The sequence below is a fragment of the Panthera onca genome, chromosome A3, assembly GCF_046562875.1.
Source record: "Panthera onca isolate mPanOnc1 chromosome A3, mPanOnc1 haplotype 2, whole genome shotgun sequence".
NCBI classification, from domain to species: domain Eukaryota; kingdom Metazoa; phylum Chordata; class Mammalia; order Carnivora; family Felidae; genus Panthera; species Panthera onca.
This window is the reverse complement of record NC_138341.1, coordinates 96,621,283-96,638,140: the sequence shown is the minus strand read 5'-3', so window position 1 is coordinate 96,638,140 and position 16,858 is coordinate 96,621,283. Positions and strand designations below refer to the sequence as shown.

Here is a 16,858-nt window from a genome sequence, read left to right as displayed (position 1 = left end):
ATAGACATCTGTGGGTGATATGTTCCAGAATCCCTAGTAGATGCTTGAAACTGCAGATAGTACTGAACCTTACATATACTATGTTTTGTCCTATCTGGACATATATCTATGGTAAAGTTTACTTTATGAATTAGGCACAGTAAAAACTTAATAGCAACAACTAATGATACAATAGGAAGAATTATAACAATGTACTGTAATGAAAGTTATGTGAATATGGTGTCTCTCTCAAATATCTTCTTGTACTGTACTCACCCCTCTTGTAATGTGAGATGATAAAATGTCTATGTGATGAGGTGCGGTGAATGATGTAGCCACTGTGATGTATTATTGGGCTACTATTAACCTTCTGATGATAATGTCAGAAGGAGGATCATCTGCTTGATGACCACATTTTACCACGGATAACTGAAACCATGAAAAACAAAACCTTTGATAAGGGGAGACTACTATTTTACAAAGTTGTGAAAATAGTACGCAGGAAGCCTACTCAAACTTTCCCTAACATTAGCGTCTTTCATAAGCATAGTATAATGATTGAAACCAGAAAATTAACATGGATATACTAGTCTACAAATCTTGTTTGAATTTTGTCATAGGCAGTGGTATCAATATTAAAACCAGAGTTGTTCTTAGCTTCCTGTTTGCACATCCTCCTCACCCATAGGTGGTCTGTCTTTGCTTACAGGTGTCACTTACTTTATAAGTCAGCAGGATGAACTGAGAATCCCCCAAGTACTTGAGTCTAGGCCCACACTGCTGAGTAACATGTAAGCTAGCACTGGGCCTTTTGTAGTTCATGCATTACTACTTTGTTGACAATATGCCAGAACAAATCAGGGGAAGGAAAGACTTTATTTATTAGACAGTAGACAACCTCCAGTAGTCTTGGGGACTTTTAAGATAAATATGACCTAAAACTGCTTTAATCATCACTTTTCCATAACCTCCTCTGTGGCCACAGATAACATCTCTAACCTTAATTAATTGGGTTACCCAAATATGGGCTTAGACACACAAGGGTCAGATTGAGGAAGTCTGGATCATTCAGCGGAAAATCATTCTAACTGCTGCCTTAATTCAAGTCTACTGAGTGCCTGGAACCTTGTAAAGAAACAGGGGTATGTATATTAGTGCTTTATTGCTGTGGAACAAATTACCCAAAACTTAATGGCTTAAAATAACAATAACTCATATACTTCTTGTGAGTCAGGGATTCAGGATTGGCTTCACTGGGTAGTTCTGGCTCAGGGTCTCTTGTGAGGTTGTAGTTATCAGTTGGCTCTGTAGTCATATGAAGGCTTGACTGGGGCTGGAGAATGTGCTTTCAAGTTGGTCCACAGGACTGGCAGTTTGGGCTTGGCTACTGGTGGGAGGCCTTGATTCTTCTCCACATGAGACTCTCTATGGATTTGTTTGATGTGGCTTATAATGTGGCAGCTGGCTTACCCTAGGGTAAACAGTTCAAGAGAGAGCAAGGTGGATCACAAGTCACACACCATCATTTCCACAATATCTGTTGGTTACATAGGTTAGCCCTACTCACTGTGGGAAGGGAGTATGCAAGGCCTGAATACCAGGAAGTAAAAATTCTTATGTGCTGTCTTGGCGGCTGGCTACCACAGTGGGAGATAGAGAAGCGACAAGGCTCTGTAATACTGTATGTGTCATTTATTGAAAACAACATTAATTACAGTTACATACTACTGGATATTTGGCTCTTGTGGCCATTGTGGTATTTTGGATTTTAATGAAAAATCAAAACCAAGAACTATCAAAAGAAAGTAGGCCGGAGTACCTGGGTGGCTCAGTTGGTTAAAGCATTCGACTCTTGATTTTGGCTCAGGTCATGCATGATCCTGCAGTTGGTGAGATCGAGCCCCACATTGGGCTTTGTGCTGAAGCGTGGAGGCTCTTTGAGATTCTCCCTCCCTCCCCCACTTTTACGTGTGTGTGTGCATCTACATTCACTCTCTCAAAAAAAGAAAAAGAAAACGGGTCTCATTAACATTGAAGTTTGGTAGGCAGAAGTAGAGAGTTTGAGTCAGAGGCTTGAATTCCAGTATTGACCTCTGCTGCCTGCAAGATCGTCATGGGGCTTAAAGAGGATGGTTATCTCTGCCCTGTGGACCTCATGGGCTGTTTTGAAGGATGCAGTTGAGTGTGAGGGGATACATGAATTATGCAGTGTGTTACGGGAATATCAATCGTGATAATGAGAGAGATTTAAAAAATGCAGTGAGATTTGTTCAGTACTTAAACTTGGAAGCAACTGAGGTATTTTTCAGACTAGATGTTTTAGTATTGAGCTTTATTTATTTTTGTGTGGGATAGAAATACCAGTGACTACAAGTGCCTTTATTATGAGGAGCTGTAAGGTCAAAGCCATGGGCTTAGTGTGTGTGGAGGGTGGGTGGGGAACCGTCATAGTTTTGTAAGGAAGTTTAAATCCAAGCGACAAGTCCATTTGGAATTTTCTTTAGAGCCATTCTATCTAGGATTGGGCCTTTCCCCTCTTTGCCATTGCCATTTGGCCTGTCGCAAATGTTTGCCTCTGACTTCTTTTCATAGATCAGTGTTTCAAATCTAAGGATTCTCTTTTGCTCTTTCATTGTGGGAAGGCAAAAATTCACTCAGGGGCCTCAGTCTAATGGTCGTTTATGAGGTCCATGGCTGAATATGTGGGCTATGGTCCCTGAGATTTGAGTGACAGATCTTGGAGAAATGGCTAAAAAGTGAACTTAAGGTCAGGCAAAGATTTCTGAAAATCCATGTTAGAGGTAGGAAAAGCTTAAATTATCATAAATATTTGGTGCCCAGTGTTTTGCTATAAGGTTTGCTCATTAGTGTTACATCTGTCCACACAAAGTTATTATTATTAAGCACCTTTACATGGATATCTGGGGGAAGAAGCATTCCAGGGAGAGAGCTTAAAGGTTTGGGCTGTATGTGGATTTAAAGATGTAAAGGGACATCTAGCTGGTTCACTCAGTAGAGCAAGTGACTCTTGGTTTCAGGGTTGTAAGTTCAAACCCCACATTGGGGATAGTTTACTTAATTAAAACAATTAAAGTTTATAAAAAAATTTAATTTTAAGTCTAAATATCAAACTGTTACCATTATCTTTTCTGTTTATGCTTAATTTCTATAACTGAATGCTTGTAATGTTTTATGTCTTTGCAATAGATATTAATACATGAAAGTGTTGATGAAATGTGCCTTTTTTTTTTTTTTCTGAAATGAAGGAATTGTGCCATCCAGTTTCATTTCTCAATGGCTGCTAATGATTTGTAGTTTGTGTTCAACCCCCAATAAATACACAGGTAATTTGGTTAGTAGGAGTATAAGAAGAGAGATTCATGACTTTACTGTTTTTCTTTTTTCTGCCAGATTTATTTCGTTTTTTAAAATTTATTATTATTATTTTTTAATGTTTAGTTTTGAGAGAGAGAGAGAGAGAGAGAGAAAGAGAGAGTGCGAGAGGGTGAGGGGAAGAGAGAGGGAGACACAGAATCCGAAGCAGGCTCCAGGCTCCAGGCTCCAAGCTGTCAGCACAGAGCCCTATGTGAGGCTGGAACCCATACGTGAGATCATGACCTTAGCTGAAGCCGGGTGCTTAACCAACTGAGCCACCCAGGCGCTCCATTTTTTTGCCAGCTTTATTGAGATGTAATTGACATATAGCATTGTGTAAGTTTAAGGTGCACAATGTGATAATTAAATACACATATATATTGTGAAATGATTACCACATTGAGAATTATAAGTTTTCTTTGGTGGCGGGAACATTTAAGATTATTCTCTTAACAACTTTCAAGTCTATAGAACAGTATTAATATAGTCACCATGCTGTACATAACATCCTCAGAATTTATTTATCTTATAATGAAAATTTTGTATTCTTTAACTAACATTCTCCCCATTTCCCCCACTCCCTAGCCCCTGGCAACCATCATTCTATCCCTTTATTAGTATTTTGTTAATTTAGATTGCACATACAAGGAGATTATACAGTATTTGTCTTTGTCTAACTTATTCATTTAGCATAATGTCCTCATGATCCATCCATGTTGTTGCAAATGGCAGGATCTCTTTCTTTCTTTTTTTTATGGCTGAATAATATTGCATTAGCTAGCTAGCTAGCTAGGTAGATAGATAGAGATAGATATATCACACTTTCTTTATCCACTTATCTGTTGATGGACACTTAGGTTGTTTCTATGTTTTGGCTATTATGAATAATGCTGTAATTAACTTAGGGGTGCAGATATTTCTTCAAGACAGTGATTTCATTTCCTTTGGATGTTTATCCAGAAGTGCAGTTGGTGGATCATATGATAGTTCTGTTTTTTCTATTTTTAACTTTTTGAAGAGCCTTCATACTGTTTTCCATCATGGCTATACCAGTTTCCATTGTCACCACTAAGGGTTCCTTCCCTTTTCTCCACATCCTCACCAGCATTTGTTATCTCTTGTCTTTTTGATGATAGCCATTCCAGCAAGTGTGAGTGGTTTGATTTGCATTTCTCTGATGATTAGTCATGTTGAACTTATTTTCATATACCTATTGGGCATTTGGAAAATGCCTTTTCAAGGTCTTCTGCCCATTTACAAAACAAGATTATTGGGAGTTTTTTTTGCTGTTGTGTTGTATGAGTTTCTTATGTATTTTGGATATTAACCCCTTATCTTATATATGACTTGCAAATGTTTTTTTCCATTCATTTGGTTGTCTTTTCATTTTGTTGATACTATTTGTTTTTCTTATCCCACTGTTTAAGCATGATTGACTTAAAAATTTATGCTTCTGTTTTTCTGAGGTAATATTTATTTTACTTTATTATTTATTTATTATTTTTTAATTTAAAAGACTTATTTATTATTATTTTTATACATATATAATTTATTGTCAAATTGGTTTCCATACAACACCCAATGTTCATCCCAAAAGGTGCCCTCCTCCATGCCCATCACCCACTTTCCCCTCCCCCCCACCCCCATCAACCCTCAGTTTGTTCTCAGTATTTAAGAGTCTCTTATGGTTTGCCTCTCTCCCTTTCTGTAACTTTTTACCCCCTTTCCCTCCCCCTTGGTCTACCGTTAAGTTTCTCAGGATCCACAATGAGTGAAAACATATGGTATCTGTCTTTCTCTGCCTGACTTATTTCACTTAGCATAATACTCTCCAGTTCTTTCCATGTTGCTACAAATGGCCATATTTCATTCTTTCTCATTGCCAAGTAGTATTCCATTGTATATATAAACCACATCTTCTTTATCCATTTGTCAGTTGATGGACATTTAGGCTCTTTCCATAATTTGGCTATTGTTGAAAGTGCTGCTATAAACATTGGGGTACAAGTGCCCCTATGCATCAGCACTCCTGTATCCCTTGGGTAAATTCCTAGCAGTGCTATTGCTGGGTCATAGGGTAGATCTATTTTTAATTTTTTGAGGAATCTCCACACTGTTTTCCAGAACGGCTGCACCAGTTTGCATTCCCACCAACAGTGCAAGAGGGTTCCTGTTTCTCCACATCCTCGCCAGCGTCTATAGTCTCCTGATTTGTTCATTTTAGCCACTCAGACTGGCGTGAGGTAGTATCTCAGTGTGGTTTTGATTTGTATTTCCCTGATGAGGAGTGATGTTGAGTATCTTTTCATGTGTCTCTTGGCCATGTGGATGTCTTCTTTAGAAAAGTGTCTATTCATGTCTTCTGCCCATTTCTTCACTGGATTATTTGTTTTTTGGGTGTGGAGTTTGGTGAATTCTTTATAAATTTTAGATACTAACCCTTTATCCGATATGTCATTTGCAAATATCTTTTCCCATTCCATAGGCTGCCTTTTAGTTTTGCTGATTGTTTCCTTCGCTGTGCAGAAGCTCTTTATCTTGATGAGGTCCCAATAGTTCATTTTTGCTTTTAATTCCCTTGCCTTTGGAGATGTGTCAAGCAAGAAATTGCTGTGGCTGAGGTCAAAGAGGTTTTTTCCTGCTTTCTCCTCTAGGGTTTTGATGGTTTCCTGTCTCACATTCAGGCCCTTCATCCATTTTCAGTTTATTTTTGTGAATGGTGTGAGGAAGTGGTCTAGTTTCATTCTTCTGCATGTTGGTGTCCAGTTCTCCCAGCACCATTTGCTAAAGAGACTGTCTTTTTTCCATTGGATACTGTTTTCTGACTTGTCAAATATTAGTTGGCTGTACATTTGTGGGTCCAATTCTGGATTCTCTATTCTATTCCATTGGTCTGTGTGTCTGTTTTTGTGCCAAGACCATACTGTCTTGATGATTACAGCTTTGTAGTGGAGGCTAAAGCCTGGGATTGTGATGCCTCCTGCTTTGGTTTTGTTTTTCAACATTACTTTGGCTATTTGGGGTCTTTTGTGGTTCCATACAAATTTTAGGATTGTTTGTTCTAGCTTCGAGAAGAATGCTGGTGCAATTTTGATTGGGATTTTTTTCATTGTGTAGATTGCTTTGGGTAGTATTGACATGTTAACAGTATTTGTTCTTCCAATCCATGAGCATGGAATGTTTTTCCATTTTTTTGTGTATCTTCTTCAATTTCCTTCATAAGTTTTCTATAGTTTTCAGCATACAGATCTTTTACATCTTTGGTTAGGTTTATTCCTAGGTATTTTATGATTCTTGGTGCAGTTGTGAATGGGATTAGATTCTTTATTTGTCTTTCTGTTGCTTCATTATTAGTGTATAAGAATGCAACTGATTTCTGTACATTGACTTTGTATCCTGAAACTTTGCTGAATTCATGTATCAGTTCTGGCAGACTTTTGGTGGAGTCTATCAGGTTTTCCATGTATAATATCATGCCATCTGCAAAAAGTGAAAGCTTGACTTCCATCTGTGCCAATTTGGGTGCCTTTGATTTCCTTCTGTTTTATGATTGCTGATGCTAGAACTTCCAACACTATGTTAAACAACAGCGGTGAGAGTGGACATCCTTCTCGTGTTCCTGATCTCAGGGGGAAGGCTCTCAGTTTTTCCCCATTGAGGATGATATTAGCTGTGGGCTTTTCATAAATGGCTTTTATGATGTGTAAGTATGTTCCTTCTATCCCGACTTTCTCGAGGGTTTTTGTTAAGAAAGGATGCTGACTTTTGTCAAATGCTTTTTCTGCATCGATTGACAGGATCATATGGTTCTTATCTTTTCTTTTATTAATGTGATGTATCACATTGATTGATTTGCAAATGTTGAACCAGCCCTACAGCCCAGGAATGAATCCCACTTGATCATGGTGAATAATTCTTTTTATATGCTGTTGAATTTGATTTGCTGGTATCTTGTTGAGAATATTTGCATCCATGTTCATCAGGGATATTGGCCTGTAATTCTCCTTTTTTGTGGGGTCTCTGTCTGGTTTAGGAATCAAGGTAATGCTGGATTCATAGAATGAGTCCAGAAGCTTTCCTTCTGTTTCTATTTTCTGGAACAGCTTGAGAAGGAGAGGTTTTAACTCTGCTTTAAATGTCTGGTAGAATTCCCCTGGGAAGCCATCTGGCCTAGGACTCTAATTTGTTGAGAGATTTTTGATAACTGATTCAATTTCTTCACTAGTTATGGGTCTGTTCAAATTTTCTGTTTCTTCCCGTTTGAGTTTTGGTAGTGTGTGGTTGTCTAGGAATTTGTCCATTTCTTCCAGGTTGTCCAGTTTGTTGGCATCTAATTTTTTCATAGAATTCTCTGCTAACTGTGTTTCTGAATGGTTGGTTGTGATAAGTCCAATTTCAGTAGTGATTTTATCTAATTGGTTCCTTTCTCTTTTCTTTTTGAGAAGTTTGGCTAGGGATGTATCAATTTATTATTTTTTTTTTTTTTAAAAGCAGCTCTTAGGTTAATTGATCTTTTCTGTGTTTTTGGATTCTGTGTTATTTCTGCTCCAGTCTTTATTATTTATCTTCTTCTGTTGTCCTTGGGGTTTCTTTGCCGTTCTGTTTCTAGTTCCTTTAGGTGTGCTGTTAGATTTTGTATTTGGGATATTTCTTCTTTCTTGAGATAGGTCTGGATTGCAGTGTATTTTCCTCTTAGGACTGCCTTTGCTGCATCCCAAAAGGTTTGGACTGGCATGTTTTCATTTTCACTTGTTTCCATATATTTTTAAATTTCTTAATTACCTGGTTGACCCGTTCATTCTTTAGTAGGGTGTTCTTTAACCTCCATGCATTTGGAGGTTTTCCAAACTTTTTCCTATGGTTGATTTCAAGTTTCATAGTGTTGTGATCTGAAAATATGCATGGTATGATCTCAATTCATATTTCTTTTTTATTTTTGAGAAAGGGAGAAAGAATGAGTGGGAGAGAGGGGCAGAGGAGGGGAGAGAGAGAGAGACATAGAGGGAGGGAGAGGGAGAGGGAGGATATCTTAAGAAGGCTCCATGCTCAGTGCAGAGCCTGACTCAGGGCTTGATTCCACAACCCTGGGATCATGACCTGAAGTCAGGAGTCAGATGCTCAACCTCCTGAGCCACCCAGGTGCCCTAAGAGATAATATTTGTTACTAACATAGCCCATGTTAATATCAAAGGCAGAATTTTTGGTACAGCCAGCTTGCCCACTTACTTCAGGCTGGGACACTGGTTAGCAGTTGAAGCTGTGGCTGTGTGGTGCAACACAAGCCTGCACTTTGAGGTGTAGCACTCTAAGGCATGCGATCTGGTTCAACACTGCCTAGCTGTGTGGCTTTGGACAGGTTACTTACCCTTCCTCGTAGAAAGTAGGTAAAGCACCCGAAATGGCATCTGGCACATTTTAGGCACTGAAAATGGAACTTTATCATTTATAATGCTTTTAAGATATCTGGGATGTCTGAATGAATATGTTCTTTAAAAAAAGAACACATATAAGTACAGATAACTCAAATGTGCATGGCTGATTTCTTAAGAATCTACAATTTCAAAATAAGGTCTTTTTGTGTACCTCACAAGAAAAATGGAACAGGCATCTTTCTGTGATATAGTCTGATAGGTCAGATCCTGAGTCAGGTGTTGAAAAACTTGACCAAAAGCAATGCCTGTTGTTGGTTTGCACTTTTGGCCCTGTTGCCCCCACTGTGACTGCTTAGGCTGATATGGGTTGGGGGAAATGGGGGTGCTCTAACATTTACCTGGCTTTATAGAATCTTATCTCCCTCCTTCATGAGCAGCTACGTACACATATGCTTTTTCCATTCTATTCATGATGTTTAATTTCTCATTTCTTGTCATATCAATTAAGCCTGAAATTGAGATCACAAAAACATCATTTGTTTAAGATCATGTTTAGTAGGTTTATTTAATTTTATTATCTTTCATAGGGTTTCTTATGGCTAATTAAAACAGTACTTTTAAAGACTTCTTCCTTTAGCATAAAAGACTTTTTAAAATAGATGCTCTTTTTAGCAACTTCAAGAAGATTGCAAAGCATTAAAAAATTAGATAAATTCAGGAAACACAGAGAAGTAAATTTGACTGGATAAAAGTTAACCCTTCATATATATAAAGAAATTTGGAAGATCGGGACAGCTGGCTGGCTTAGTCAGAGGAACATGTGACTCTTGATCTTAGGGTCATGAGTTTGAGCCCCACATGGGGTGTAGAGATTACTTAAATAAATAAAACTTAAAAAGAAAAGAAATTTAGAAGATAAAAGTTAGACTAGGAGAGTCTTTGGCTTTTGGCTTGGAGGAGGCCAAGGTGCAACTTTCCTCGGTTCATTCGACACCAGCCGCCTAAGTTCGACCCCAATGAGATCAAACCATGTACCTGAGGTGCACTGGTTGAGGAATTGGTGCCACATCTGCCCTGGCCCCCAAGATTGGCCCCTTGGGTCTGTCTCCAATAAAGCTTAGTGATGACATCACCACGCAGCCAGTGATTGGAAGGGTCTGAGGATTAATTACAGTGAAACTGACCATTCAGAACAGAGAGGCCCAGGTTGAAGTGGTACGTACGTTCTGCCTGTCTTGATTATTGAGGAACCACCAAGAGACAGAAAAAAAAAACATTAAACATGGTGAAAATATCACTTTTGATGAGATTGTCACCATTGGCCGACAGATGCAGCACCGTTCTGTAGCTAGAGAGCTCTCTGGAACCATTAAAGACGTCTTGGGGACTACTCAGTCTGTGGGCTGCAATATTGATGGCCACCGCCCTCCTGACATCATAGATGACATGACAGTGGTGCAGAGGGATGTTCAGCTAGTTAGGAACTACAAAGGAAAATATTTCAATAAAGGATCATTTGACAACCAAAAATAAATACATAAAGTTAGACTAGGAGAAAATATTTTCATCTTTTCTTTTCTTCTCTCTCTCTCACTTTCACAAAATCAGCTTTATTTGTACAAACAAGGATATCATGGGAGTGATTTCCAAAGCCTTGTCTCCTATTTTCAACATTTTAAAATTGAATTTTTCATTGAGGTAGTTATAGGTTCACATGCAGTTTTAAGGAATAATACAGTGAGATATTGCATACCCTTCACCCAGTTTTCTCTAATGTCAGTATCTTATAAAAGTACAGTATAATATCACTGCCAGGACATAGATTCGGTTCACCTATCTTTAGGGTAAGTGATTTCTCTTTTTGCTTATTGATGTCCAATTGATCCAGCACCATTTGTTGAAAAGGCTGTCTTTTCCTCCACTTTTATCCTTTTGTCAAAAACCAGTTGGACTTGCTTGTGTGGATCTATTTTTGGGCTCTCTTATTTTGTTCCATTGACCTAGGTGTATATCCCTCCACCATTATCATGCTATCTTGATTACTCTAGCTGTATAGTAAGCCTTAGTATTGGGTATAGTGATTCCTTCCACTTTATTCTCCTTTCCAGACTTGTTTGAGTCTGTGGCCTGTGCTTTCCCATATAAATTTTAGAATAAACGTATCTGATAAAAACTAAGATGGGATTTTGATAGGAATTGCATTAAACCTGTATATCACTTTGCAGTGAGTTAACTTTACTATGTTGAGTCTTCTAATGCAGAAACATGGCTCCCCATTTATGAAATATTTTCTTTTCTATGAAAAAATAACTAGTACTTGGAACCCATAAAGAGCCTCTACAAATCAGTTTTTAAAAGGCCAGAGGTCATTAGGAAACTGGGAAAAGGCTATTTTCAGGCAATTCCCGTATGAAATACAAATGGCTTCTAAGATTTGAAAAGATGCTCAATCTCACTGGTGTTCAGGAAATGCAAATTATAAGATCCCATTGTTGTGTGTGTTTAGATTGGTAAAAATAAAACAGATAATATTATCAGTTGATAAGAGTACGAGGAAAATGGGTACTGTGATATGCTGATGGTGGGAAAAAGCTGATGAAGACTTTTTTTTTTTTTTTTTTTTAAGTAGGTTCCATGCGCAATGTGGGGCTTGAACTCAGGACCCTGAGATTACAAGTCGCATGCTCTGCTGACTGAGCCACCAGGTGTCCCATTGGTGAAGACTTTTTTAAAAGGTTAATTACTTTTTTTAGTTCCAGTATAATTAACATACAGTGTTACATTAGTTTCAGGTATATGATATAGTGATTCAGCAATTCTATACATTACTCAGTGCTCATCATGGTAAGTGTACTCTTCACCTATTTCACCCATTCCCCATACCCATCTCCCCTGTGGTGAGTATATTTAAGAGTCTGTTTGCTGGTTTGTCTCTTTTTCTCTTTATTCATTTGTTTTGTTTCTTAAATTCCACGTATGAATAAGATCATATGGTATTTGTCTTCCTCTGACTGACTTACTTCATTTAGCATTATATCTTCTAGATTCATACATGTTGTTGCAAATGGCAAGATTCCACTCTTTTGTATAGCTGAGTAATATTCCTCTGTGTGTGTGATGTGTATCACATTTTCTTTATCCATTCATCTATTGATGGACAGTTGGGTTGCTTCCATAGTTTGGCTATTGTAAATAATGCTGCAATAAACATAGGGGTGTATGTATCTTTTTCAATTAGTGTTTTTGTATTCTTTGGATAAATACCCAGTAGTGGAATTACTGGACCATATTGTAATTCTATTTAAAAACAGTTTTTTTTGATGTTTATTTTTGAGAGGGAGCATGAGTAGGGGAGGGGCAGAGAGAGAGGGAGACACAGAATCTGAAGCAGGCTCCAGGCTCTGGGCTGTCAGCACAGAGCCCAATGTGGGGCTCAAACCCACGATCCGTGAGATCACGACTTAAGCTGAAGTCAGACTCTCAGCTGACTGAGCCACCCAGGTGCCCCTCGTAAATCTAGTTTTAACTTTTTGAGGAACCTCCATACTGTTTTCCACAGTGGCTTCACCAGTTTGCATTCTTACCAACAATTCACAAGTGTTCCTTTTTCTCCACATCCTCATCAACACTGTTTCTTGTGTTTTTGATTGTAGCCATTCTGACAGGTGTGAGGTGATAGCTCAGTGTGGTTTTGATTTGCATTTCTCTGATGATTATTGATGTTGAGCATCTTTTCATGTGTCTGTTGGCCATCTGTATGTCTTCTTTGGAGAAATGTCTGTTCATGTCTTTTGCCCATTTTTTTAATTGGATTATTTGTGGTTTTGGTGTTGAGTAATATCAGTTCTTTATATATTTTGGCTACTAACCCATTTTCAGATATATCATTTGCAAATATCTTCTCCCATTCAGTTTTGATTGTTTCTTTTGCTGTGCAGAAGGTTTTTATTTTGGTTTAGTCCTAATAGTTTATTTTTGCTTTTGTTTCCCTTGCCTTAAGAGGCATATCTAGAAAAATGTTGGTTTTTTGACAAAAATGGCTAATATCAGAGAAAGTACTGCCTGTGCTCTCTTCTAGGATTTTTATGGTTTCAGGTCTTACATTTAGGTCTTTAATCCATTTTGAGTTTATTTTTGTGTATGATGTAAGAAAGTGGTCCAGTTTTATTCTTTTACATGTAGTTGTCCAGTTTTCCCAACATCATTTGTTGAGGACACTTTCTTCTATAGCTGTTCAGTTTTCCCAACATTGTTGAAGAAAGAGACTTTCTCCTGCTGCATATTGTTCCCTCCTTTGTCAAAGATTAATTGAACATATAAGTGTGGGTTTATTTTTGGGCTTTCTATTCTGTTTTATTGATATATGTGTCTGTTTTTGTGCCAGTACCATACTGTTTTTATTACCACAGCTTTGTAGTATATCTTGAAGTCTGGAATTGTGATACCTCCACTTTTATTCTTCTTTTTCTATGTTGCTTTGGTTATTCAGGGTCTTTTGTGACTCATACAAACTTTAGGATTATTTGTTCTATGAAAAATTCTGTTGCTATTTTGATAGGGATTATATTAAACGTGTAGATTGCTTTGGGTAGTATTCACATTTTAACAGATTTTTCCTTCCAATTCATGAATATGGAATGTCTTTCTATTTCTTTGTGTCTTCAGTTTCTTTTATCAGTATTTTATAGTTTTCAGAATACAGGTCTTTCATCTCCTTGGTTAAATTTATTCCTGGGCATTTTATTGTTTTTGGTGCAGTTATAAATGGGATTGTTTCCTTAATTTCTCTGTTGTTTCACTATTGGTGTATTGAAATGCAACCAATTTCTGTACATTGATTTTTTTATCCTATGACTTTACTGAATTCATTTATCAGTTTCAGCAGTTTTTTGGTGGAGTCTTTATGGTTTTCTGTATATGGTGTCATTGTATCTGCAAATAGGGAAAGTTTGACTTCTAAAAAAAAAATGTTTTTTTTTTTAAGTAAGATTTATGCCCAGTGTGGAGCCCAGTGTAGGACTTGAACTCACGACCCTGAGATCAAGACCTAAGGTAAGATCAAGAGTCAGATTTTTATTTATTTTGAGAGAGAAAGAGACAGAAAGAGAGAGAGAGATGGAGAGAGAGAATGAGCAGGGGAGGGACAGAGAGAGAGAGAGAGAGAGAGAGAGAGAGAGAATCCCAAGCAGGCTCCACACTGTCAGCATGGAGCCCTTTGCAGGGCTTGAACTCACAAACCATGAGATCATGACCTGAGCTGAAATCAAGAGTTGGATGCTTAACTGATTGAGCCACCCAAGCGCCCCTTCCTTACCAATTTGTGGATGCCTTTTTGTTGTTGTTGTCTGATTGCTGTGGCTAAGACTTCCAGTACTGTGTTGAATAGAAGTGGTGAGAGTGGCCATATTTGTCTTCCTGTTCTTAGGGGAAAAGCTTTTAGTATTTCACCATTGAGGATGATGTTAGCTGTGGGCTTTTAATATATGCCCTTTATTATGTTGAGGTATGTTCCCTCTAAATCTTTGTTGAAGGTTTTAATCATGAGTGGATGTTGTACTTTGTCAGATGCTTTTTCTGCATCTGTTGAAATGATCATACGGTTTTTATCATTTCTCTTGTTGATATGATTTATCCTGTTGATTGATTTGTGAATACTGAACTACTCTTGTGTCCCAGGAATAAATCCCACGTAATCGTGTGTGAATGATTTTTTTTATACATACTTTTTTTTTTTTTTTTTTTTTTTTAAGTAAACCCTACCCCCAACATGGGGCTTGAACTCACAGCCCTAAGATCAAGAGTTGCATGCTCAACTGACTGAGCTAGCCAGGTGCCCTTGATTTTTGGTTGGATTTGGTTTGCTAGTATTTTGTTGAGGATTTTTGCATCTATGTTCATCAGTGATATTGGCCTGTAGTTCTTTTTTTTCTGTGGTGTCTCTATCTAGCTTTGGTATAAGGGTAATGTTGGCTTTATAGAATAAATTTTGAAGTTTTCGTTCCTTTTCTATTTTTTTGGAATAGTTTGAGAATAGAAGATATTAACTCTTCTTTAAATGTTTGGTAGAATTCACCTATGTTGGTCTCTGCTCCTGGACTTTTGTTTGTTGGGGGTCTTTTGATTACTGATTCAATTTCATTGATCTGTTCAAATTTTTAATTTCTTTTGTTCAGTTTTGGGAGGTAACATGTTTCTAGGTATTTATCCATTTCTTCTAGGTGGTCTAATCTGTTGGCCTGTAATTTTAGATATATTTCAAATATTTCAGATATTCTCTTATAATCCTCTGTATCTCTGTGGTATTGGGTGTTATTTCTCCTCTTTCATTTCTGATATTGTTTGAGTCCTTTCTCTCTCCCTCCTTTTCTCCCTCCTTTTCTCCCTCCTTTTCTCCCTCCTTTTCTCCCTCCTTTTCTCCCTCCTTTTCTCCCTCCTTTTCTCCCTCCTTTTCTCCCTCCTTTTCTCCCTCCTTTTCTCCCTTTCTCCCTTTCTCCCTTTCTCCCTTTCTCTCTCTCTCTCTCTCTCTCCCTCTCTCCCTCTCTCCCTCGCTCCCTCGCTCCCTCGCTCCCTCGCTCCCTCGCTCCCTCTCTTCCTCGCTCCCTCTCCCTCTCTCTGTCTCTCTTTCTCTTTTTGACGAGTCTGGCTAAAGGTTTATCAGTTTTCTTGATCTTTGCAAAGAACCTGGTCCTGGTTGCATTGATCTGGTTTTGTTTGTTTCTATTTCAGTTATTTCTGTTTTAATCTTTATTATTTCCTTGTTTCTACTGATTTTGTGTTTGCTAGTTCTTGTTTTTCTAGCTCCTTTAGGTGTAAGGTTAGGTTGTTTATTTGAGATTTGTCTTGCTTCTTGAGGTAGGCCTTTATTGCTATTGCTTTTGATGCATCCCACAGATATTGTACTGTTGTATTTTGATTTGTCTCCATGAATTTTTTAATTTCCTCTTTGATGTAATGATTGACCTATTCATTGTTTAGTAGCATGTTATTTAACCTCCATGTATTTGTGGTCTTCCCAGATTTTTTGTTGTGGTTGATTTCAAGTTTCATAGTGTGTGGTTGGAAAAGATGCTCTACAATTTAAAAAAAAAATTTTTTTACGTTTATTTATTTTTAAGAGACAGACCGTGAGTGGGGGAGGGGCAGAGAGAGAGAGGGAGACACAAAATCTGAAGCAGACTCCAGGCTCTGAGCAAGCTGTCAGCACAGAGCCTGATGTGGGGCTTGAACCCATGAACTGCAATATCATGACCTGAGCTGAAGTCAGATGCTCAACCAACTGAGCCACCCAGGCGCCCTTTTTATTGTGTTTTTGTAATTTTTTTAAATGTCCTCTACTATTTTTTTAAAGTATTTATTTATTTATTTTTATTTTGAGAAGGAGAGACAGCACAGGTGGGGGAGGGACGGGGGGGGGGAGAGAGAGAGGGAGAGAGAGGGAATCCCAACCAGGCTCTGCGCTGCCAGGACACAGCCCACCATGGGGCTTGAACTCATGAACTGTGAGATCATGACCTAAGCCGAAATCAAGAGTTGGATGCTCAACCAACTGAGCCACCCAGGCACCCCTGGAGTCCTCTACTATTATTGTATTACTATTGATCACTTCCTTTATGTTTATTATTAACTGCTTTATGTATTTGGGTGCTTCCAGGTTGGGCACATAAATATTTACAATTGTTGTATCTTCTTTGATTGTTCCCTTTATGATAATGTAGTGTCCTTCTTCATCTCTTATTTCAGTCTTCGTTTTGTCGTTTTTGTTTTACAGTGTTTTAGTCTTTTTTGTTTCATAAGTATTGCTACCTCATCTTTCTTTTCACTTCTATTTGCATGATAAATGCTTTTCTGTTCCTTCACTTTCAATCTGCATGTGTCTTTAGGACTGAAATGAGTCTCTTGTAGGCAGCATGAAGGTGGGTCTTGCTTTGTCGTCTATTCTGTCACCTGGTGAAAACTGTTTAGAAGGCGTTTAGCAATGTTGATCAAAATTTGAACCACACATAAGTGGCCTGAGGAATTTCACTTCTTTGAACCCCTTTCAGAAGTTTGTGCACATGTGCATGAAGTTATTGGTATAGGGGGGCTCAGTATGGCATTATGGAAATGGCTAAAATGCTCATCAGTAAAGGAAA

At 38.0% G+C, this 16,858-nt stretch overlaps 1 protein-coding gene and 1 long non-coding RNA gene across 4 annotated transcripts in view; one reads left to right on the top strand and one right to left on the bottom strand.

Moving 5' to 3' along the window:
- The window catches only part of DTD1 (D-aminoacyl-tRNA deacylase 1), a 209,639-nt gene that overhangs the window by 74,100 nt on the left and 118,681 nt on the right, over window positions 1-16,858 (top strand). The window lies entirely within an intron of this gene.
- LOC144615900 (uncharacterized) lies at window positions 1,118-10,137 on the bottom strand. Its single transcript, XR_013554591.1, has 3 exons — window positions 9,950-10,137; window positions 9,125-9,235; window positions 1,118-1,450 (listed from the first exon to the last, which is right to left on the bottom strand). It is a non-coding gene; the product is annotated as an uncharacterized LOC144615900 (long non-coding RNA).